This window comes from Neophocaena asiaeorientalis, unplaced genomic scaffold, assembly GCF_003031525.2.
Source record: "Neophocaena asiaeorientalis asiaeorientalis breed wild unplaced genomic scaffold, Neophocaena_asiaeorientalis_V1.1 scaffold114, whole genome shotgun sequence".
Lineage (NCBI taxonomy): Eukaryota > Metazoa > Chordata > Mammalia > Artiodactyla > Phocoenidae > Neophocaena > Neophocaena asiaeorientalis.
In genome coordinates, this window is record NW_020173116.1 from 8,703,673 (window position 1) to 8,728,723 (window position 25,051).

Sequence of the window (25,051 nt, forward strand, 5' to 3'; positions counted from 1 at the left end):
TGTAAACAATTATATATAGGATGGATAAACAACAAGGTCCTACTGTAGAGCACAGGGAACTATATTCAATATCCTGTGATAAACCATCACGGAAAAGAATATAAAAACAAGAACGTCTATGTGTGTATAACCGACTCACTTTGCTGTACAGCAGAGATTGCCACAACGTTGTAAGTCGACTATATTTCAATTTAAAAAAGTCACCCAGGAAGGCTTTTAAAAATCCCAGTGCTTGGGCCCCATCCTCAGTGATTCTGATTTAATTGGTCTTGGGGTAGAGCCTGCACAGCTACAATTTTTAAAAGGTCTCCAGATGATCCTGATATGCAGCCAAGTTAAAGAATTTCTAGAAAGAAAATTGTTGAATGCATGCTATATACCAGGCGTTGTGAGCTGAGTGAGGCCCTAACATAGGGTTGAGTGAGACCAGGTCCCTGCCCTCAGTGAACTTGCTGACTAATAGGGGAAGTAGATCTGTGTGTGACTATAATGCCCAAAGTTGCTATAGTACATTTATGTATGCTTGTTTTGGAAATACAGATGAGAGAGGAACTGATTCAGTCTTGAGGAAGTTGGAAGAAAAAAACGACTGCTCAAGAAGTGATAATATTTAAGACCTTAAAGGATGAGTAGGGGATTGTCAGGCAGACAAGGGAAGGAGCTGCCCCAAAGCTTTGTTCTGTCTCTTTATTAGCCGTAGGGAGGTGATATTTGGCCAGGACTCAGGATCCCAAATTCTGGACCAGCTGCCCACTGCTGCTTATGAGATTTATGAGAAAGAGCCCTGCACAGTGAAGAAGGTCAGTCAGTGCCTGTTCTTTCTTTTTAGCAGCTAGGGGTATTTGGAAGGCCATACGTAAGCTGTCAGGAGGGTGCGGTCAGCAAAACAGCCCACAACAGATACTCAACGGAGAGAATTTGATAGAGGAACTAGTTACATGATAGAGTTGCTAGAAACCCAAACATACGGCAACCCAGAGATTAGCAGAGAGCCCAAAAGCTGAAGGGACGTTAGGAGGTGGTGGAATTACCAGAACCCAGGGGCCAGAGTTGTCTAATGGGAGCTGGAAACACAGTAAGGACTGCACAAAGGGAGCTGGGCTGACCAAGGAGATGCAGCCAATGATGCAAACGTGACAAACTCTGGTCAAGGGAGATAGGGGATGCCTAGATTCTCCTTTCCTCCTGCTCCTCTGTTTCCTGACAGTGCATGCCATTGGGGAAACCCAGCCAGAAATCAGTTGGCAAAGGAACCTAGGAGGTGTAGTTTTCAGGGGTCAGTCCCTGAAGGGTGGGAAATGAACCTAGATGCTTACAGGCTTAATTGATCCATTCTGGACTTCTGGCCCAAGGCTGACACCAAAATCAGACTGAGAAGCCTCTCTGTCCCTTTTTCCTACATCTAACACTTTTATCTTGGCCTAGAGCAGAGATGCTCAACTGATATGCTGGAGACACTTCCCTGATGGGGTCTGGGAGGCCAGAATCCCTAAGATGTTTACCTCCAGCTGCAAGAGGCTTTCTTTCATTACCCCAGGATCCTGGAAAATATGTTTTCTGTATGCCATGGAGTAAAAGTATTTGGGAAGCAATGCTATAGGAAGAGGCAAAGAATGGAAGGTTCTGGAGGAAGCCCACACTTAGGAAGAGAAGGTGCTTCTAAAGCCAGGGCCCACCTTGAGGGTCTGCAAGGTGAGACAATCCCAGACTCATCCAATTGTACTAGCCAGGAGAAAAGCAATCAAAGGAGGGAGCCAGTATCAAAAAGGAGAAGTATGATCAAAATCCACTCTCTTCACAGAATCCTGAAGATGGAAGACTAAATGAAACCAAAAGTTCTCTCAGCCTCAGGTTTTGAAAGAAGTAACAAGACACTAGCATGTCCTACATCTAGAGAGCTGTTAAGGAGCTGTTCCTCTCAGTTCCTATATGCAAAGAAACAGGGAAGTGGGGCCCATACACAGGAAAACAAAAACAAACAAAAAAGACAGGCAATAGCAACTGCCTAGGAGAGAGCCTGGATTGTACTCAACAGACAAAGACTTCAGACCTATCATTACAAACCTATTCAAAGAATGGAAGCCATGTTTTAAAGAGGTTAAAAAAGGGAGTTCCCTGGTGGTCCAGTGGTTAGGACTCCATGCTTCCACTGCCAGGGGCGCAGGTTTGATCCCTGGTCAGGGAACTAAGATCCACAAGCTGCATGGCATGGCCAAAAAATAATAATAATGATTATAATGTAGTGTTGGCCCTTTGGAAAGTAAAGGAAATCTTCAGGGTCCCCAAACAAACACCAAAATTAGAATCCTAACAAAAAAAAAAATGAAAACCAGATTGCTCTGAGGCAAATTACCAAATCAGTCCAGAGATTCAGGAATTAGGTGGTCAGGAATAAACTTTGGGGCTGAAATTTAAAAAAAAAAAAAGAAGAAAAAGAAATGAAAAAAGATTATGACAATGTTTCATGAAATAAAGAATATCAGGGACTTCCCTGGTGGTCCAGTGGGTAAGATTCCGTGCTCCCAATGCAGGGGGCCCGGGTTCGATCCCTGGTCGGGGAACTAGATCCTGCATGCATGCAGTAAATAAGAGTCCGCATGCCTCAACTAAAGATCCTGCATGCCTCAGCGAAGATCTCGAGTGCCACAACTAAGACCCAGTGCAGCCAAAATAAAGATAAATATTTTTTTAAAAAAGAATATCAATAAAGAGAAATTATTTAAAAAATCAAATGAAAATTCTAGGGTTGAAAAGTAGAGTAATTGGCATGAAAGATTCACTAGAGGGGCTTGACTGTAAATGCGACCTGGCAGAAGAAAGAATCAGCAAACTTGAAGATAGAGCAACAGAGATTATGCAGTCCAAAGAACAGAGGGAATAAAGAATGAGGAAAAATAAACAGCACCATGAGAAATATGGGATGCCATTAAACACGCTAATATACACTTAATGGCAATAACAGAAGGACCAGAGAGGGAGAGAGGAGCAAAAAGGGATCTACACATTCAAGAAGATTAACCAACCAAATAGAATAAATCCAACGAGATCCAAACACAAACACATCAGAGTAAAAATACTAAAAATAAAAGACAAAGGGAAAATCTTGAAAGCGGCAGGAGAATGTGACTTGTCACATGCAAGGAAATCCCAATAAGATTAACAGCTGGCTCCTCATAATACATAATGGAGACAGTTGAGTAACATATTCAAGTGCTCCATTTCTATTCAACATTGTAATGGAGGTTCTAGCAAGCACAATTAGGCAGTAAACAAGCAAACAAAGTAACAAATAAATGGCATTTAGATTGGAAAGAAAGGAAGAAGTCTCTGTAGACAGATGACATAATCTTATATATAGAAAATGAAGGGATCTAATAAAAATCTATAAGAACTAACAAATGGGTTCAGCAGGGTTGCAGAATACAAGATGAATATACAAAAATCTACTATTTCCATACAGTAGGAATGAACAAACCAGAAATGAAATTAAGAAAACTATTATGATATTATAAAAAGAGTAAAATAGGAATAAATGTAACCAAAGAGTGCAAACCTCATACTCTGAAAACTAGAAAACATTATTGAAAGAAATTTAAAAAGACCTAAGTAAGTGGAAAGATATCCCATGTTCATGGATCAAAAGACTTAATATTTTAAGAGGGTAATATTCCTTGAATTTACCTATAGTTTCAACATATTCCCTAATGAAATACCAGCTGGATTCTTTGAAGAAATTAAGAAGTGGATCCTAAAGTTCATTTGGAAGTACAGGGGACCCAGAAGAGCCAATGAAATCTTGAAAAAGAACAAAATTGCAGGACCCACACTTCCTGATTTCAAGATTTACTACAAATCAAGGCATTGTGGCACTAGAATAAGGATAGACATCAATGGAATAGAACTGAGAATCCAGAAATAAGCCATCACATTTACAGCCAATTGGTTTTTGGCAAGGATGCCAAGGCAATTCAATGGGAGAAAGAATTGTCAGTTAAACAAATAGTACCAAGACAAATGGCTATTTAAAAGAAAAAGAATGAACTCGTACCCCTGCCTCATACTAGAAAAAAAATTGAACTCAGAATGGGTCAAATACTTCAACGAAAGAATTAAAACTATAAAACTCTTAGAAAAAAACAAAGGCAAACATTTTTGTGACCTTTTAGTAGGCAATGGTCTTTCAGATATGAAACCAAAAGCATCACCAGCAAAAGGAAAAATAGATAATTTGTGTTTTGAGAATCGTTCTAAGAGCAAAGATTGGAAATACTGTTATTTTCAAGCTTGATTTTTGACCAAATGACACAATTTGTACACCCTTTGAGAATATTATGATGGCTGTCAGGGGGATGGATGTAACTGACAACACAGAGCTTGGTGAGAAAATTTCTATCTGGAAAGTGTAGGTTAAAACACTCATTTTGTTCGTTTTTTTCTATCTGGAAATTGTAGGTTAAAACACTCATTTTGTTCGCTTTTTTCTATCTGGAAATTGTAGGTTAAAACACTCATTTTGTTCGCTTTTTTCTATCTGGAAATTGTAGGTTAAAACACTCATTTTGTTCGCTTTTTTCTATCTGGAAATTGTAGGTTAAAACACTCATTTTGTTCATTTTTTTCTATCTAATTTTAAAATAAATTGTGTTTGATTCCTTGGAGAAGAAATGCTTCCCTTGCACTAATTCACTGAAGTACCAACCTCAAAACATTCATATCACTCATTAGGCACAGCTGGATCCAGAGCCTGGGATTATGCTGCCAGGGCTCCTTCCCTTGCCTCCATCCCTTGACTGTTTTTCTCTGCTTCCTGACCTCGTTTTCAGTCTGGCCCTCTCTACATAATGGGAAAGAGGCCAGTGTCTGCCCAAAGCACACATCCTTAAGGTCTGTGATCCAAAAGGAAGAGAGATAACCTTTTCTAGGGTCCACTAATCAGGTCCCACAGAAGGTCTCTTGTCTCCTCTGGAACACCTGCCCTCGAATTAGAACAGCTCCTGTGGAAAAAGGGATGACGTCCCATGATCAACCAGGCCTGGGCCATATGCCTGTCCTCATTGCACTGTAATTGATAGCACCCATCAGAGTCTCATTGGACTAGAGATGGACCTCTCCTCAAAATGAAAAAGGGATTCAGAGCAAGCAGAAACAATAGGTTTTTACTACAGAAAGCACGAGTGAAAAATATGAAATGCTTGAAAAAGTTTGACATGATAGTAATTACTTTTATTCTGATTACTAATTACAGTAGAAGAACAAACAACTTCTTTTCAGTACTGAAGAATAATGAAGTACCTTAGCTTTTATATCCCTTCACAGTTCGTTGAAGTTAAAGAAATCATGCTATTCTGTATCTCACTTACTTTAAAGGTTCACCTAAGGTTGTGAGGATTCCATACCAGCCCTGGTCATCATTACAGAATATTGCTGAGGTTCATTGCGTGTACTTTACTCTGGGAAATTTTATACCAACAGTTTGATTTAAACTGTATACTTGCTTTCGGTCTAGGGGTCTAGACTTCAGTGACTGAGGCTAGTCATGCAGGTGCTGTATGCCTGCATGACTGACCTCCAATATAAACCCTTGACATTCAGGCTCACGTGAGCTTTCCAAGTTGGCAACACTTCACACATGTCGTTGCTGGAGGAATTAAGTGCAACTTGCGCCACGCCATTGAGAGAGTCCACGTGTGCCTGATTTCCTCGGGACTTTGTCCCATGTGCCTTTTCCCTTTGCTGGTTTTGTTCTGTATCCTTTCACTGCAATAAACGGTAACCTTGAGTATAACAACCTCGGGGTCCTGTGGGTCCTTCTAGCAAATTATTGAATTTCAGGACAGTCTTTTGAAGATCCCCAACATAATAATACCCTATTTGCTTTTTTAAATAACAGGTTTTTTTGAGATATAAATTCACATACCATAAAAATTACCCTTTTGGAGTGTACGATTCAATGGGTTTTTGTATATGCACAGAACTGTGCAGCCATCACCACCATCTAAATCCAGAATATTTTAATCATCCCTAAAAGATCACTTTACCTATTAACAAACACTCCCCATCCTCCCCTCCTCCCAGTTCCTGGAAACTACATATTTACCTTTGTCTCTATGGACTTGCCTATTCTGGAAATATTATATAAATGGAATCATACAATGTGTGGCCCTTTGTAACTGGATTATTTCATTTAGCATATTATTAAGGTTTATCCATCATAGCATGTATCAATACTTCATTCCTTTTTATTGTAAACAATATTCCACATTTATCCATTCATTCAGTCGATGAACTTTGGGTTGTTTCTACTTTTTGGCCCTTATGAATAGTGCTGCTATGAACAATCCTGTAAAAGTTTTTTTCATGGATATGTTTTCAATTCTCTTCATTACATACCTAGGAGTGGAATTGATGGGTCATATGGTAACTTTATGTTTAACAGTTTTGGGAATTCCCTTGCTGTCCAGTGGTTAGCGCTTTCACTGCTGTGGGCCCAGGTTTGATCTGGGAACTAAGATCCCACAAGCCATGTGGTGCGACCAAAAAAAAAAACTCAAAAATTGTTAGAGTGGCTGCTCCATTTTACAATACTACCAGCAATGTACGAGCGTTACAATTTACCACATATTCGCCAACACTTGTTATTATCTGACTTTTTAAGTCTTGGTCATCTTAGAGGCTGTGAAGTGGTACCTCATGATGGTTTTGATTTGCATTTCCTTGATGACTAATGAGGTTGAGCATCTTTCCATATACTTATTGGCCATTCATATATCTTCTCAGGAGAAATGTCTGTTTGGATCTTTTGCCCATTTTCACTTGGGTTATTTGTCTTTTAATTGCTGAGTTGTAAATGTCCTTTATGTATTGTGGATAAAAGTTCCTTAAATATATATGATTTTTTTTTTTCTTTGCGGTACCCGGGCCTCTCACTGTTGTGGCCTCTCCCGTTGCGGAGCACAGACGCGCAGGCTCAGCGGCCATGGCTCACGGGCCCAGCCGCTCCACGGCATGTGGGATCCTCCCAAACTGGACGCATGAACCCGCGTCCCCTGCATCGGCAGGCAGACTCTCAACCACTGCGCCACCAGGGAAGCCCTAAATATATATGATTTTGAAATGTTTTCTCCCATTCTGTGGGTTGTCTTCACTTTCTTGATGTTACCCTTTGAAGCACAAAAGGTTTTGATTTTGGTAAAGCCCAAATTATCTATTTTTGGTTGTTGTTGCTTGTACTTGTGGTGTCACATCTAAGGAATCACCCCCTAGTCCAAGTCCAAAGAGACGTATTCTTATGTTTTCTTCTGATAATTTTACAGTATTAGCTTTTACTTTTAAGTCTGTGATCCACTTTGAGTTAATTTTCGTATATAGTGTGAAGTAAGAATCCAATGTCATTTTTTGCCTGTACATACCCAGTTGTCCCAGGACCATTTGTTTAACAGGTTATTCTTTACCCAGATAAACTGTTTTGGCATCAATAAAATCAATAAATCACAAACAAGGGTTTATTTCTGGACTCCCAATTCATGTCTATCCTTATGCCAGTACCATGGTATCTTCACTATGTAGCTTTTTAGTAAGTTTTGAAATTAGTCAGAATAAGACCTCCAACTTTGTTTTCCTTTTTCAAGATTGTTTTGACTATCTCAGTTTTTTCCATTTCCATATACATTTTTAGATCAACTTGTCAATTTCTGCAAAGAAGCTAGCTGGGATTTTGATAGGGATTATGTTGAATTGAAGATCATTTGGGGGGAATATTGCCATCTTATAAATATTAAGTCTTCTGATCCATGAACGTGGGGTATATTTCTATTTATTTAGGTTTTCTTTAATTTCTTTGAACAATGTTTTGGATTTTCAGTACACAAGTCTTGAACTTTGTTAAATATATTCCTAAGTATTTTATTATTTTGGTGCTATTATAAATGGAGTTTATAATAAGTGGAGTTTTATTAATTTCACATTTGGATTGTTCATTGCTAGTTTGTAAAAATATTGATCTTATATCCTGCCTCCTTGCTGAACTGGGTTATTCTAATTTTTTTTTTAATTGATTCCTTAGGCTTTTTTATATATAGGATGACACTATCTGCAAATAGAGAGAGTTTTACCTCTTCCTCTTCAGTCTGGATGTCTTTTTTTTTTTCTCCTTTTCTACTTTCCCTAAGTGGAACCTCCAATACAATGTTGCATGTAAGTGGAAAGAGGGGACATCTTTGTCTTATTCCTGATCTTAGAGGTAAAACATCCTATCTTTCATCAAATATAATGTTAGCTCTGGGTTTTCAAAAATGTTCTTTGTCAGTTTGAGGAAGTTCTCTTTTATTCCTAGTTCGTTGAGTTTTGGGTGTTGAATTTTGTCAAATCATGTGTGTTTTGCTACTTATTAATATGACGTTTTCCCTTAATTGGTTTTCAGATGTTAAACTAAATTTATATTCCTGGGATAAATCTCTCTTGGTCACGGTGTATAACATTTTCCATATATTACTAGATTCAGTATGCTAGTATTTTGGGGGGAGGATTTTTGTGTATATTCATAAGGAATATAGATTTGGAGTTTTCCTTTATTCTAATGTCTGTGTCTGTTTATGGTATTTGAGTAACACAGGCCTCATAGAAAGAGTTTGGAAGTGTTTCCTCCTCTTCTAATTTCTGTAAGAGTTTGTAAAGAATTTTTTAAATATTTGTTAAAATTCATTAGTGAAGACATCTGGGCCTGAGGATTTTTTTAATGGAATGCTTTAAAGTTATTAATTAAAATTTGTTTTCTTATTATAGGTCTATACAGATTTTCTACTTCTTTTGAGTTTGTCTCATTTGCTTCTTTCTAAGAATTTCTCAATTTCATCTAGGTTTTGTAGCTTGTTAAGATAAAATTGTTCAGAGTTTTCCTTTATAATCCTTGTTATTGATGCATGGTCAGTAGTGATATCTCCTCTCTCACTCCTAATTCTAGTAATTTGAATCTTCTCTCTCCTTTTTTTCTTGGCCAATCTAGTTAAAGGTTTGTCAAAATCGTTAGTGTTTTCAAATAACTGACTTTTGGTTTTATTGATCTTTCTATATTTTCTATTCTGTATTTCATTTGTTTCAATTCTGATCATTATTATTTCCTTTCTTGTGCTTTTCTTGGGCGGGAGGATTGTTATTCTTCTAATTTCTTAAGGAGAAAGGTTAGGTTACTAATTTTAGGTCTTTTTTTTTTTTTTTTTTTTAATATAGGTGTTTCCAGCCATAAATTTTCCTCTTAGCACTGCTTTAGCTGCATTCCGAAAGTTTTGGTATGTTGAGTTTTCACTGTATTTTTTCTGAAAATGTTTTCTCACTTCCCTTTTGAGTTCTTTTTGACCCCCCGGTTATTGAGGGCTGTGTTGTTTAATTTCTACCTACTTGTAATTTCCTTTTGTTGTTGATTTCTATTTTAGTAACACTGGGGTCAGAGAACATACTTTATATGATTTCAATCCTTTATAATTTATTGAGACTTTTTAATGGCCTACCAGTCTATCCTGGAAAACGTTTCATAAATAACTGAGCAGTATATATGTATGTTCTGATATTGTTGGGTGGAGTATTCTATGGATATATGTTAAGTCTAGTTGGTTTATAGTGTTGTTCAAGTCTTCTATTTCCTTGATCTTCTGCCTCATTGTTTTATGCATTATTTAAAGTAGAGTATTGACATCTTTAACTATTACTATTACACTGTCCACCTCTTACTTAAACTCTGTCCGTGTTGTCTCCTGTAATTTGGGTCTCTTTTTTGGATGCATCGTCTTTATTGTATCTTCCTGATTAACTGACCCTCTTAGAAAATGTCCCTCTTTGTCTGTAGTAATAGTTTTTTTGTTTCAAAGTTTGTTTTGTCTGATATTAGTATAACCACAGTAGCCCTCTGTTGTTTACTGTTTCTATGGTATACTTTTGTCCATCATTTTACCACTGACCTATTTGTACCTTTAAATTTTGTTTCTGTAGACAGCACATAGTTCAGTCATGTTCTTCTTTTTTTAAAAAAAAATCCATCTGCCAATCTCTGCCTTTTAATTGGAGCATTTCATTTATTTATATTTAATATAACTTGTGATAAGGTAGGACTTATATCTGCCATTTTGCTCTTTGTTTTCCACATATTTTATGTCCTTTTTGTTCCTCTCTTCCTCTGTTACTGCTCCTTTTGTGGTAAATATGTATGCTTTAGTATACTACTGATATTTTAATTCCCTTCTTTCTTTTAATGTTTATATTTATATCTGTATCTGTGTATATCTGCAGTTAGTGTTTGCCCTGGGAATTAAATTATCATCTTAATTAACTTAAATCAATCTAGTTTGTATTAATACCAAGTTAATTTCAGTGGTATATACAAACTTCACCCCAATTAAGCTGTTTTCTCCCCACTCCTTTGTGCTATTATTATTATACACATTGTATCCTTTTTATCTTATGAGCCCATCAACACAGATTTATATTGATTGTTTTATGCAGATATCTTTTAAATCAGAGAGAAGAAAAGCATTTCAAACTGATTTTTACCTTTGTATTTACCTTTAGTTTTTATTTATTTGTGTGAATTTGAGTTATTCTTTAGTGTCCTTTCATTTCAGCCTGAAGGATTGCCTTTATTATTTCTTATAGGATGGGTCTGCTAGCAGTGAATTCTCTCAGTTTTTGTTTATTTGAGAATATCTTATTCTCCTTCATTTTTGAAAGAGAGTTTTGCTGAATATAGAACTCTAGGTTTACAGCCTTTTCCTTTCAGCACTGTGATTATGCTATTTTACTTTCTTCTGACCTCCATGACTTCTTTTTTTAAAAAATAAATTTATCTATTTGTTTATTTTTGGCTGCATTGGGTCTTCATTGCTGTGCGCAGGCTTTCTCTAGTTGCGGCGAGCAGGGGCTGCTCTTCATTGTGGTGCGCAGGCTTCTCATTGCAGTGGCTTCTCTTGGTGCGGAACACGGGCTGTACGCACCCAGGCTTCAGTAGTTGTGGCTTGCAGGCTTCAGAGCTTGGGCTCAGTAGTTGTGGTGCACGGGCTTAGTTGCTCTGCAGCATGTGGGATCTTCCTGGACCAGGGCTCGAACCTGTGTCCCCTGCATTGGCAGGCAGATTCTTAATCACAGTGCCACCAGCGAAGTCCCTTTCCATGATTTCTGATGAGAAAACAGCTGTTAATTTTGTTGAGGATCCCTTGTACTTTATGAGTTGCTTCTCTCTTGGTGCTTTCAAGATTCCTTCCATCTTTGGCTTTTTTTTTCATCTTTGGCCTTTGATAGTTTGATGATGCTGTGTCTAGGGTGAATCTACTTGAGTTTATGCTACTTGGAGTTTATTGAACTTCTTGGATGTGTAAATTAGTGTTTTTCATCATACTGGGAAATTTTTAGCCATTATTTCTTCAAATATTCTTTCTGACACCATTCTAAAGCAATTATACTCCAATAAAGATGTAAAAAAAAATATTCTTTCTATACCTTTCTCTCTCCTCTCCATCTGGGACTTCCATCATGTGTATGTTGATATAGTCGATGGTGTCCCCCAGATCTCTGAGCCTCTGTTCATGTTTCTTTATTCTTTTTGCTTTATGTTCCTCAGACTAGGCTATATCAATTGGCCTATTTTCAAATGTAATTCTTTCTTCTGCCAGCCCAATCCTGCTGTTATACCCCTCTAACAGATTTTTCATTTCAGTTATTATACCTTTTAAATATAGGATTTATGTTTGGTTCTTTTTTTATAATTCCCATCTCTTTTTGATATTCTCTTTTTGTTGCTCTCATACTTTCCTTTAGCTTTTTTTAAAAAATTTATTTATTTATTTATGCCTGTGTTGGGTCTTCGTTTCTGTGCGAGGGCTTTCTCTAGTTGTGGCAAGTGGGGGCCACTCTTCATCGTGGTGTGCGGGCCTCTCACTGTCGCTGCCTCTCTTGTTCTCTGTGGAGCACAGGCTCCAGACGTGCAGGCTCAGTAATTGTGGCTCATGGGCCCAGTTGCTTTGTGGCATGTGGGGTCTTCCCAGACCAGGGCTCAAACCTGTGTCCCCTGCATTGGCAGGCAGATTCTCAACCACTGCGCCACCAGGGAAGCCCTCCGTTAGCTTTTGATACGTGGTTTCCTTTGGTTCTTTGCACATGTTTATGATAACTGATTTAAAGTCTTTGTCTAGTAAGTATAACATTTGTGTTTTCTCACAGACATTCTATTGACTACCTTTTAGCCTCTGTCCTTTCCTGTTTCTTTATGCTTAAACTTTTTGTTTGAAACTGGACATTTTAAATTACATAATGTGGCAATTCTGGAAATCAAACTTCCCTCTACCCCAGGGAAAGAGAAGAGGGCCTTTTGTTTGTTTAGTGTCTCTCTTGGGATAATTCTATAAAGCCTTTATTCTGTGTCATTTGTAGCCACTGAAGTCCTTGCTTGGTTAGCTTAATTCCTGTCTTTTTATTGATATTCTTTGTGTATATTGGCTAACTATTATACAAAGATAGTCTCAAATGCTGCGATGAATATGTCTTCTTTTTTTAAAAAAATATTTATTTGTTTATTTTTGGCTGCATTGGGTCTTTGTTGCTGCGCATGGGCTTTCTCTAGTTGTGGTGAGCGGGGGCTACTCTTCGTTGCGGTGCATGGACTTCTCTTTGCGGTGGCTTCTCTTGTTGTGGAGCACCGGTTCTAGGCACACGGGCTCAGTAGTTGTGGCATACGGGCTTAGTTGCTCTGTGGCATATGGGATCTTCCCGGACCAGGGCTCGAACCCATGTCCCCTGCATTAGTAGGCAGATGCTTAACCACTGCGCCACCAGGGAAGCCCTCAGTATGTCTTTATGAAGGGGCTGTGTGTGTATGTTGAGGCATGTCTTCAGTGTTCGGGCAGGCGATTTACAACTCTGCCTGAGCCTTCATTTCTTGCTTGCTCAAAGCCTCAAGGTCAGCCAGAAGTGAGAAATTATGGCCTTCTTAAGTCTTTCCTGGACATGTGCGTAGTTGTACACATGTGTGTCCTTTTGGATTCCAAGAAATATGTCAGGTCTTTCCAAAGTTCCCCCATTCTTTGCTTTTAATTGGTGAGTCTCTTGCTAGCTCCACCTGGTATCACCACCTTAGGCAGTTGCCCTGTTAAATAATTGTTGCCGATTGCTTTCACCAAATGCTCTGTGGATAGGGCCAACTGCACCAAATAAGCACTGAGTCAGGTCAATTAAAGACAAGCCCTGAGAACGGAGCTTCTCCATTAAGCTGCCAGGCCAGTCACATAGTGAAAACTCCTTGGGGATAGGGCGTTATGAGGCACTCCAAAAGCTTTTTTGTGCCTCCTTTTTTGCGAGGCCACTGGTTTGCATACCTACTATGGCAGCAGGGCTGTTAGTTTTCCAGGGTACATATATTCTCCAGTGAAAACACATGTAAATGTATTATGTTTAATGGTCCCCAAAGAAATTCTCATGTAGGTTGTTTCGAGTCCCCAAAACAGCACTGCTTAGCTCTTAATTATCATATATAGATGATCTAAGTCAGCTTACTTATTGTATATAGACAATCTAGGTCCACACGTTTATCAGAATCCCTGGAGGGCTTGTTAAAACACAGATTGCTTGGCCCCACTTTCAGAGTTTCTGATTCAGCAGGTCTGGCATGGAGCCTGGGAACTTGCATTTCTAGCAAGTTCTGAGAGGATATCAATGCTGTTGTTTGGGTATCACATGCTGAGAGTTTCTGAAGGATGGGGATATTTTCCCACAAGCACACTTCTAGGATACTTTCTTCTATCATGTTGTGATGCTTAGGGAATGCACAGTACCATATTTACCGACAAACCTGGCTCCTTTTTCCCTTGATAATGTTCATTCTGCAGTGAAATTGGGGCCCCGTTCCTTGCTGCACTGAGATTGTAATTGATCTTTATAAGATTAACCTGAATTACACAACAGTCAAGTGACAAATGTTATTGGAAACCTGATTCTCATTCAGTTTGTTACTATGCTAAATGAATGAATTGTTTAACTTTGATGTCTATTTTTAAATGTTTGTGAATTTAAATTTGTTACTTTTTTTTTAAAGCCAGTGATTGAAAAACTCTCTTGGCTTGATTAAAGTTATCATGGCCATAAAATGTATTGTCTGAACACTTTTGAGAACACTTTTGAGAATGAAAGGGGACCTATTAATAATTTTGCTGGGGAAAAGATGTAAACTGGGGTTGTCCCAGCTAAACCAGGTATATTGGTCACCCTAGTTTTAGAAAATAAGGTATAAAATTATTTTTGCATTTCCACAAGTTTGTTTGATATTTTGGATTTAATTTTACACTAGGGTTAAAGTTCTGTCAATATTTCTATCCATTTATCTGAAGAAATAATAGAAAGCTTTTTGTTAGTAAATTACTTTTCAGAAGAGAAATTAAAAAGTCAGAAAATAAATTAAACTTTAAAAAGTTTCATATTTACTTATTTTTATCCAGACTGTTGTCTGCGTTTGGTTTTTGGTGACATGGGGAAGCTCAGCTCTAATTCTAAATATTAGAGAATTTTTGTTTAATTTTCATTTCTTACAGGTTAATCTTTTCTCTTTAAAGTAATTTATAAATGTTTGTTTTTATACCTGAGGGATGTGAGCGCCAACTGAGAAGTGTTCTGGTTTATTGAATTAAATTAGTTTTCATTCAAGAATTTTAAAGAATTTTTTTTCTGACAAAATTTAAAGAAGATGAATGTTTATATTCAGTCCAGTATTACCCTTGCTCAAGCAGAAATATTAAGGTTTAAAGTTATATTAAAGTGAAATTTTTCTTCCAAAACTTCTGACTCTTCTATTTCACATCGCCCCGCGACCCCGCCATGGAAAAATAGAACTTTGGGAGAGAGGTGTAAGGAGCTGATATTTGGTGAGAGTCTGTAAATGTATATACGGTATGCCAGGACAATCTGGAAGGATGTTAGCAGTCTCTGTCTTCTTGCTTATCTGTTTCTTCAAAGTATGATTTTAATTTTTGCTTGTTTCTGGGCTGAATGTTCAGTTTCCTAAACTTCGCCAGGGGACTGCGTAGTCCGCACCCGGGGAGCGCGCTCACCGGAGGGCAAACGGCCGGAGCGGTTCCCGGGTCGCGACTCTTCAGGAGTCTTCTTCCTCAGGGATGCGTCGGGGCCTCCAGGCCTCAGTATTTGTGAGGGCGAAAATGCCATCGTCCAATTAAAGTGCAGAAGTTCAAGAACTCCTTGCAGGCGATTCGATCACAGCTGAGAGCGGGTCTTGCAGGAAGCCGAGAGAAGTCTGCGTGAGCAACCGCGGAGGAGGACCGGCCGGGTGGGGTCGGCCCAGACCGGGGCTCGTGGAGCGCGCATGCGCGGCGAGGGGGCGGGGCCGGGGCGGGGCCGGCGTGGCCTCCTGAGCGGCGGCGGCGGCAGCAGCATGGTGGTGGCGTCTTTGGAGAATGATCAGACCCCGGCGACCCCTAGCAGGATGACGCCCCGGGCCGCCTCGGGCTGAGGGTAGCGGGCGGCGGGGAGCCAGGATGCGGGACGTGGCGCCCCCGAGGCCAGGTCGCGGCGCCTGCTTGGTGCGTCTCCAGGGCTGGATCTAGTGACTCCAGACGCTGAGGCCTCGGGGTGTTTCGGGTGTAAACAGAACCGGGTAAAAATAAACATACACCTCGGTGTAGGCCCCCATCCTCCCAAACTCTTCCCTTTTCTGCCGGCCCACCGTCCCCGACAACAGTTCTGGCATCTTTGCTTTTGATATTTTCTTTCTTTATGGCTTTGCTAGTCAATGAATTGAGGCCTGGGAAATCTGCAGGGGTTTGTGACTGTCTCCTGAAAAGCCAGTCATGAATGTGTAGGCCACAGGAGATTGAAACACTCAAAACGTCAACGGTTAATTTACGTGTTTGTGGGCGAAGGGAGCGGTGATGGGCTCGGCTCTCCCTCCCCTTGTTGCCTGCCCTGTGACATTACATAATCATGTATTCCTCCTGCCCCGACTTCATCCCTAATGACAGATCATAAAAAAATATTCCTCTGGATAAGAAAAAAGTATAGGCGGTTGTAAAGCCCATCTTCTTGTGTTTTTGCTTTGCCACTTAATGGGTTTTGTGTTGAGAGGCTGCTGAAGAGTCGAATTTGATTTGCCACCTGCCCCTTAAAGGGGCATCTAAACCCAGGGAGTAGGAGGTGGGGTGGCAGTTTGAATGTTGCAGTGAGATTCTGCCTGATTCATCTGTGTTCACAGTGGATGGGGCGGACTGTGGGCAGTGGGGTTGGAGAGCGAACAGGCTGACTTGGATGTGAATCTTGAATCTGCCAGTTGCTAACTCTGGTTCTCAATTTTCTCATCTCTGGAAGGTGAGAACAGAACCTACTTTGCTGAGTTTGTTTTGGAATCTAGATGCTGTTGGCGTTGGTAAGTGCGCATAGACTAACTATAGATTGTCCTAGAATTAAGCCTAATTTTTCTTTGATTGAAAACAGGTTTTCTTTAACAGGAATTTTGTCTTTGGATTTAGGCTAGGGCCTTTGTTTGGGGGGGGGGTCCTTTGCTGAAATGTTTACTTCTGGAAGAGTCAGTTCACTGGTTTTTTTGAAGAAAGTTGAGATGATGGTGCCTGTGTGGGAAGGTCAGTGTGGTTGTTGTGTTGGAGGGCTGGTGTCAGGAGACCGTGATGCTGTCCGGGGGTGGGGGGCGGGGGGCGCGTTGCGTGCGAACTGGAGCCCACAAGGCCTGGTTCCCTGTGGTGTCTTGCAAACAAGCCTCTGTAACAACAAGCCAGAGTTACATTTACAAGGAGGGTTTGCCCTGAAGACGGGGCTTAAAGGAATAAATGCTGGAAAAATACAAAGAGAAAGGAGGGCTGTATTTCTACTGAGCTCAGTGGTAGAATTAGTTGTACTAATTCCACTAGCCAGTTTACTTATCCAGCTATTTTTCATTAGGCTTATGCTGTCTCAGACTGTTTATCTGCTCAGGTGCAAGTCCTGCCTCCCCGCTAGACGCAAAGTCAAGGGTAGACATTGTAACTCATTGTGTTTGGAAACTGTATATTTTGTTGTATTGCTGTTAGACTTAATGCCATTAGTAAGTAAAAAAAAAAAATCAGTTTAAGGGAAGGATGAAATCAAATAATATACATAAGAGGTTGTAAGCTGTAAAGCTCTAGAGAGACAGGTTGTGTATGATAGAACTATTGACCGTTCAAGTCCCGTTAGCCAGCTGCCTGCCTGGGAGTATTCTCCTCAGCCAGCAAATCTGCAAGGGCACCAAAGGAATGGAAGCAAAAGGGTGTGGGACAAACTGATCCCAACCCCCATCCCATGGCTTAACATTTCAAGAATCCAGTAAGACACAGTAGAGGGGGAGACTTTGGACCAAGACTGTTTTATCCTGGTTTCTTATGAAAAACTTCTTTAGAGATTATGTATTCCAGGAAGGGTCCTGTGGCATCATCAGCTACGCACAGTGTCAGGATGCTGTGGCTTTCACTGAGGGAAAAATAGCACAAATTTGCAGTGAAGAAGCCTTGATTATGTTGTTGCTGCTTCTGTGGAACTTGGTTAACGAGCTAGTCTTGAGAGGTCCTTCAAAACAGCTTTTTCCAGTGTCCTGGAACAGAAGCTCTGTGAGGACAGCATATTCTAGGGAGACCAGTAGTAACACCAGGGTAGGCCTGCTTCATTTTGTCTCTCTGTGCTTTTAAGGAAAGTACCATTGTGAACTTAATCCCCAGGAATTTACCTGTATTTTTCTATGCATATGCATACCTTGCTCTCTTAAAAATTTTTTAAGAAAATACATTATTTCAGATTCACTGAAAAGTTGAAAGAATAATCCAAAGTGTTCCAAGATATCCTTTACCCAGATTCTCCAAATATTGACATTTGGTTTATCCTCTCTCATATTTGTGTGTGTGTGTGATTACTTTTCTCTGAAACGTTTAATGTTAAGTTGCAGACTTGATACGCCTTTACTGCTAAATATTTTATGGTGTATTTCATAAAAACAAGGACATTCTCTTACAAAACAACAGCATGATTATTAGAAATCAGGAAATTAAATGTTGATGCAACGCTATTATTGAATCTACAGGTCTTTTTCAGATCTTGCCAGTAGGCCACTTTAGAGCAAAAGGAAATCCAAGATTCTGTGGTGCCTTAAACCATCCTGTCTCTTTTAGTCTCCTTTAATCTGGAACAGTTCCTGAACCTGTCTTTGTATTTCATGACTTTGACATCGACATCTTTGAAGACAACTGCCTGTGTTTTGGATAATGTCCCTCCCCTTGGGTTTGCCCGTGGCTTCCTCCTGCTTAGATTCACATTATGCTTTTGGCAGGTGTGGCACGGGGCGGTGCTGCGGCCGTCTTAGCGTGTCTCACGGTGGGAGGCATATGCTGTTGATCTGTCCCATTCACTGGTCCTGTCATCACTTCATTAAGATCCGGTCTGTCAGATTCCCTCACAGAAAGTTCCCGTTTTTCCCTTTGTTGTTAATGTGTATCTCATAGTAAGATCCCTTGAGACTGTAAATATACTGTTCCTCCTCATACTTTCACCCACTAGTTTAAGAATCCACTGGTGATGCTTACCCAGATCAGTTACGATAGTTGACAGATGGTGATTTTCTAATTCCATGTTTCTTTCTACGCTTATCGGTTGGAATTGTACTAAAAGGAAGAACTTTACTTTCTCCCTCATTTACTCTTTGGTTTATGTCTCTGCACTCATGACTGAATTCCTGCTTTATGCAATAGATGATAGTTTGTTATGCTCATTACCCACTTTTCTGCTTAAATTGTCCCAGACTTGGCCTGCAGAAGCCCCTTCCAGCTGGCCCTCCTGTCCTTTTGATGTGTCCTCATCATCTTTGAGGACTTCTTTACTTTCTGGCACAAAACCTCCAAGACTCAGCTTGTACTTTCCAGCCCTGGAATCAGCCATTTCTCCAAAGAGTCCAAGTTCATTTTAGTGGAGAATGATATTGAAAAACCCAGATCTGGGTGCTAGGTGTGCTCCTTGCTGCTTCTAGGCCTTTTCAGTGGACAGGTGTTCTCATTGTAAACATAAATGGAGACACATCATACAAAATTTTCTCTGCTTTACTTTTTAAATTTAATGCTCTGTCCTGGGGATCTATATGCACTGACATGAAAAGTTTGGTTCGTATTCCAGAGTGTGGGTGTACTGTTATTTCCTTAACTGTCCTTTATTGATGGACTTTTAGGTTGTTTCCAATATTCTGCTCTAAAAATAGTGGGGAGTCTGTGAGCCACATCACTGTCAACACAAATGTTTCAGTCTCCTAGATCCCTCGAAGTGGAATTTCTGGGTTAAAGAGTAATATTAAACGGATACCTTTGCCACATTGCCCCCTCGCCCCTTCCAAGAAGCTTTACCACTCTATGCATTCGTCAGTGTGCGGAATTGCCTTTTTCCCTTTAATTTGGCCAACACTGAACTGAAGAGTATAAATCTTGTTAATTTTTGCCCATCTAATGGATAAAGAAGACAGTACTTTTTAAATTACATTTCCCAAATTACCAAAAATATTGAAAACCTTTTCTTGCCAGTTTATATTTTAGCTTCTGTGAATAGTCTGTTCATACCCTTTGACCATTTTTTCTTACGAGGTTATCTTGCTGGGTTGTGGAAGGTACTGTAACTTCGGACTTTATTCTCGGCAGCCTTTGATGTCTCCTTTAAGGGTGATGCATTTTTCATCCTAAAGGAGAAGGAAACTAACATATTCTGAGCACCCCTACGTTCCAGGCCCTGGGCCAAGCGTGCGTATGCATTCTCAGCAAGGTCCCGGGAGAAGGCCAGTGGCGTTGAGGGGTGGCTGAGGCGAGGCATGATTAAGGCACCACCTGGAAGTGATTGTAAGTGGTTGAACCGGGATTCAGACCCGGGTCTGTCTGGATCTAGTGCCGTCTCCACGAAATTACGTAGCTCCCTTCACAGGATTTTGAAATGAATGCTTTATGTGTCAGCGTGGACGTGAAAATCAGTTACCTGGAGTCCCCAGTATCAACAGTTTCTGTATCAGTAAAGGGCTTTTTCACTCAGTCCTGCGTGGTGAACATACACATCTCTCAAAACCATCTATTTTATTCCTGGAGCTATTGTGGACTCTGCAGTCAAACTTGCTGTAAGTCTCCAACTGGCTGTGTGACTTTGGGCGCGTGGCTTCATCTTTCTGTGCCCGGTTTTCTCACCCGCAAAACTGGGCTGATGGCAGCAGCAAACCCAGAGGCTTTGCTGGGGGCTTGAATGAGTTAATACACGTCAGGTGTGTGCAATGGTGCCCGATGCCTGCTGAAAACCCAGGGGATGTACCTTAGGATGAGTCTATATGGAAAGCACGTGTGGGAGGCCGCGTGGAACTAGCGCAGCCTCTTCTGGTTGGGTTTAATCTCTTAACCATCCCTTTTGTCATGACCCGGCCGGGAAATGGGGACCCAGGGCCCCTGGGTGCTGTGTGCTTGTATCCTCTCTCTACAGACCTTGCTTGTGCCCTGTCATGGGCCTGCCAGCTAGCCCAGTTGGCCCTTCCTGTCTGCCCACAGCTGCTGACCTGGGACAGCTGAGACACTGCAGGCCTTTCCATGTGTGGTCTGCTCAGTGGGGGTCACCTGGGAGGGTCTCAGAGGCAGGCAGTATCTGGTGGGGAGGGGCATGCTCTGGGGATAAAGAGGAGGTGTCCATTTTCTGGAATGGGGTCAGGAGAACAGACAGGTGTCCTCTGGCTTCCAGGAGGAGGGGAGGGGGCCACTGGAGGGGCCAAGCGACCAGCTCCCCTCAGCTCCCTTCCTCAGAGCCTGTCCCTCAGACACCTATTCTTTCTCCTGACCTTGAGCCCCTGCAGCGCCCCTTCTCTTATGCTTGCAGGCGGGACTCTGAGGTCTCCTGAAACCCCCGGCCTCCCTCCCTGCCCCCTGCCCCATGCCTCCACCAGTGCCGTTGAATGGCTGGCATCAGCGGCTGTTACAGTAGCTGCCTGATAAAACTCACTCACTCCAGGATGTGGAACTCCTTTCCTTCCCTGTCCTGTGTTGCTTGCATTTCAAGTGGTGCATTCTCTAGCCCGTGAATTAGAGCTTTCAAGACGGATGACCTTGCTGTGCACATTCTGGGAGAGCGAAAGAAATGCATTTAGGCAGGGTGCGTGTTTCTGGGAGAACAGGTCGTGTTAGGAAATGAGGATGCCCAGTTCAGGAGTCTCCCTGGGGTTATGGATTATGGGGCAGGTCAGCTGGGGTGCTTTTGGCTGCCGAGTGAGCAATGAGGACGTTTACTGTCTCACAGACCCGGAGTCCTACTCTAGCAGCAGTTTGGAAGTTTCATCGAGGACCTAGATGCTTCATCCCAGGGTCAGCCTCCCCGCGGTTATGGGATGGTCCTTAGCGTCCGCGGGACTGCGTGAAGGAGACACGCCAGCCGGTCCCCAGCCACAGCGTCTGCCTGTCCTCCCTCCGGTCTGTGGGAGCGGTGAGCATCGTGTAGCCTCCCCGGACCCAGAACAGGAGGCTGTGGGCCGGCTGACTTAGGAGAGCTCCTCCGAATGTGGCCCCCAGACCCGCCGCATCAGCACCACCTGCGACTTGTCCGAGACGCAGCCTCAGGCCCCAACCAACCGACTGAATCAGAAACTCTGGGTTGGGGCCCAGCGATCTGATGCGAAACAAGCCTTTCAGGTGATTCTGATGCAGGGTCCAGTTTGAGAATTGCTCCCTTAGTCTAATCAAGACACCCCCCCCCACCACCACTCCTCAGCTGGATATGGAGCTGGTGTTTCCGGAATCCAGAGAGGACAGTTCCCAGAATAGGCGGACGGGAGGGAAAAGTTGGGAGGTCAGCCCACAGCGTCTGACCCCACCGAGGGGCGTGCAGAGTGTTTAAGGAGCCTGTGGGCGGCTTTGCCCTCCTTGGCCCCCTGCCGCAGTGTATGGGCCCAGCTGAGTGTCCCAGCTCCCGTGCCCGCAGTCTCTCCAGCCCCTCTGAGCGGGGCCCACGCCCTCCCTGCAGGACTCGGCACTGAAGGGGGCCGCGTTGGGAGCGCCGGCCCCAGCTTCTCTCTCTGGCCCAGCGGGGATGGGGTGCGCGGGCCCTGCTGACTCACTTTCCTAAGCCGGGCCCTAAGCGTGTTCAGGTGTGTGGGGTTTGCACGTGCTGCTACTTCTCACTCAATTAGGAAGAAACAGGGAGCAGTGCCGTTAGTAGGGGCTTGGGGAATGCTGAAGGAACGGGCCTGGAGGGACGGCAGCCTCAGGGACTGTTTATAATGGCAGCGGGCTGTGACCTGCTTTATCGTCCCCTTTCGGAGGCACAGCCTCACCTTCACGTTCGGGTGGAGTAAAACAGCCACCTCCACGGTGTGGTTCGTGGGATCAGACTAGCCCACTGTTCCAGACCTTTCCTGGAACTAGAGCGCTGAGGTAGTTCTAGATTTTCTTGACTTTGCACGGCTTTCAAGGTTCATCCTAATACATAAAAGTGATGTATGGGAGCCTCACGCCGAGTGCCTCTGCATCAGTGCTGACGGCCCAGGAAGGAGGGCAGCCCAGGGGGAGGGGGCCTGGGGAGGGTCCAGGATAGTGTCTTCAGACAGCAGTGGTTTGTGACATCAATTTGAGATTGTAACCGGCATTAAAAATGTTTTTGAAATAAAATAGAAAATATCCAAGTATATTTCCTACAGGGAGGGTAAGCATTTTTTGATCCCACAGGTAGTTATTTGCACGTGTGTGTGTGGGTATCGTCACGGTGTGATTGTTTCTTCCTGTGGGTTTTTTTTTCAAAAAGTATTAAATCCGAGGGTCGAGCACGGGGAGGAGGGGGCTCCGCTGGACGTGTACGGACACGGGGTCTTTTGCCGGGGAGGGGGCCTCGGGGAGGGTGCGTGGCTTACTCCAGGTGGAGAGCCAGCGATGGGAAGCGAGAAGGGCCTTTTAGCGGTGTGGGCCGGGGGAGTGGAGCTGGAGCCCCGAGGACAGCAGGGAGGGGTCTGAACTTCCTGGTCTCACTCTGGTTTACTGTTTGTGGTGTTTGAGCACCTGGGCCAGATCCCCCTGAAGACGTCGGGGGTCCTCAGCCTGGCCACGCTGAGACGGGGGAGGCCGTGGCAGGGAGTGTGTCGACTTTTCAGAGGTTTAAAATGTGACTCTGGACGCCTGACCCATCCTTCTGACAAGGCGGATCAGCATATGGTGACCTACAGAGGGAGGGCGGGGAAAGGGGATAGAGGTGGAGACAGATGTGGACAGGTGTCTGCGTCTGGCTTGTTTGGAGGCTGGCCCCGCTGTTGCCTGTGAGCAGTGACAGGACAGCTCCCACGTCGCCTTGGCTGCCGTTGGGACGGGGTGATATGCATTGTCTCACGCCGGGGTTAGTCTGGTTTGTGTCACAAAGCATACGCAGTAATGGCTTCGGGGTGTCAGTGTCTGTTTTTTGAGGGGGGGCAAGTTGGATTGTGGGAAGAGAAAGTGCTGGACAAGAACCTGAGTCAGCTTTCTCATGTGTAAAATGCGGAAGGTGCCTGGCTCACGGGGATGGGGGCGGGTGCTGTGTGGATTAAATAGTATTGATACAAGCAGGAGAGGTCTGGGCACTGCAGCTCTGGACCAGTGCTGGTCCAGGGAAGGTACTGTCTCGCAGGAGGTCCAGCGTCTCCCCTCTCGACTTTGCAGTCTCGATTACCCTCTTTCCTACTGTGCCCCTGTTCTAAAAAGTGTATTCAAAAGGCTAGAGTGCATCCCATCTCTCAGTCCTTCCCAGGGCACCTCTAAAGGGAAATGCTGCAGAAGAAGGAGGTTTTGAGAGGTAGGGGACTGCCGGCAAAGGTCAGAGGAGAAGGATGTGGGCAGAAGTGGGAAGAGGGAAGTGAGAGGGGTCTGGGCTCATAGATGTTTAGTCAGGTGGCCACTGACCCAGCTGTCTCCTACTGACCCTTTTTTTTTTTTCTAAAGCACATAGAAACCTGTGATTCTGTGCAGCGGAATGGTAAGTATTTTCACGTCTCTTAGTTATTGCTTCGACTGTGTTCTGCGTAAACACACGTTAAAAGTGTGATCACGTTGCCTAATTGGGTGCTAATCAGATGGCCGGTAAAATGGAATCATTGGCGGAGCGTGTGCCAGGCAGCACCAAGGTGCCCCGGAATCTTCCACGCGCTGTTACTGCTCTGGTTTGGAAGAGGAGTGTTGGGTGAGTGGATTGGCCTCGCGGAAACACCCTGCTGGTCGACAGGCCTACATGGGGGAGGAGGAAGGTGCATTTGGGTTTTACCCCCGGCTTGCAGGTGATTTGGGGAAGTCGGGCCTGAGTTTCACCTTCTCCTTCCTTGTTCATCTAGTGAAGGTCAGTCCCTGCATTCCTGCCCCCTTGGCCCCCAATCCTGCGTCGCAGTGGAATTGTGATGGTGCCTGAGGGCTGCGTGGGCAAAATCTTGTGTGTGCTTGGTTTGGTGGGCCTCAGGCTCAGACACAGACATACATGAAGTCTATTTAGGGAAGTGCTTCTTGAGTCTGTGGCCTTGGAAGTCCACCTCCTGCCTCGTGCTCTTTCACTTTCCCTCCGCTCTGTAGTGATTCAGCAGCAGCTTTCCAGAATGGAGAAGCTTCGTGTCAGAGATGCTGGAGGGCCCCGGGCGTGTCCGTGGAGATGGAAGCTCCCTGTGTACCATGCAGACCAGACTCTTCCTGGTCCAAGTAGAGCATCCGGTGCCGCCCCTGGCTCCTCCACCTGTGCCCCATCCCCACACCCCTACTCTGAGGCTCTTTGCAGGAAGTCCCCCAGTACAACTGCACTCTGTGTTGAAGCCCAGATCCTTGTCATTCTCCGTGGACTGATGGAGACCACTCTACTCTCTGATATTTTGCCTTGATAATTTATGCACAGTTATTGTCTGGTTCAGCTCCGGATTCTCTCTGGCAGCTTGACATCCTTCCCTGACTTCTCCACTTACGTCTCTCTGACCTCCTTTTTACTCTGTTTTTGACCTATTTTATTTCTTTTTAGCCATCCCTGACCTTTTTTTTTTTTTTTTTTTTATTGGGGTCAG

At 43.1% G+C, this 25,051-nt stretch overlaps 1 protein-coding gene across 1 annotated transcript in view; it reads left to right on the plus strand.

Moving 5' to 3' along the window:
• The first annotated feature begins 779 nt into the window (after positions 1-779).
• Positions 780-25,051, plus strand: part of INPP4A (inositol polyphosphate-4-phosphatase type I A) — a 158,334-nt gene continuing 134,062 nt past the window's right edge. Inside the window, exon 1 of the mRNA XM_024743839.1 lies at positions 780-800. The gene's annotated coding sequence lies outside the window, so the exon portion shown is untranslated. The remainder of the gene's footprint in view (positions 801-25,051) is intronic.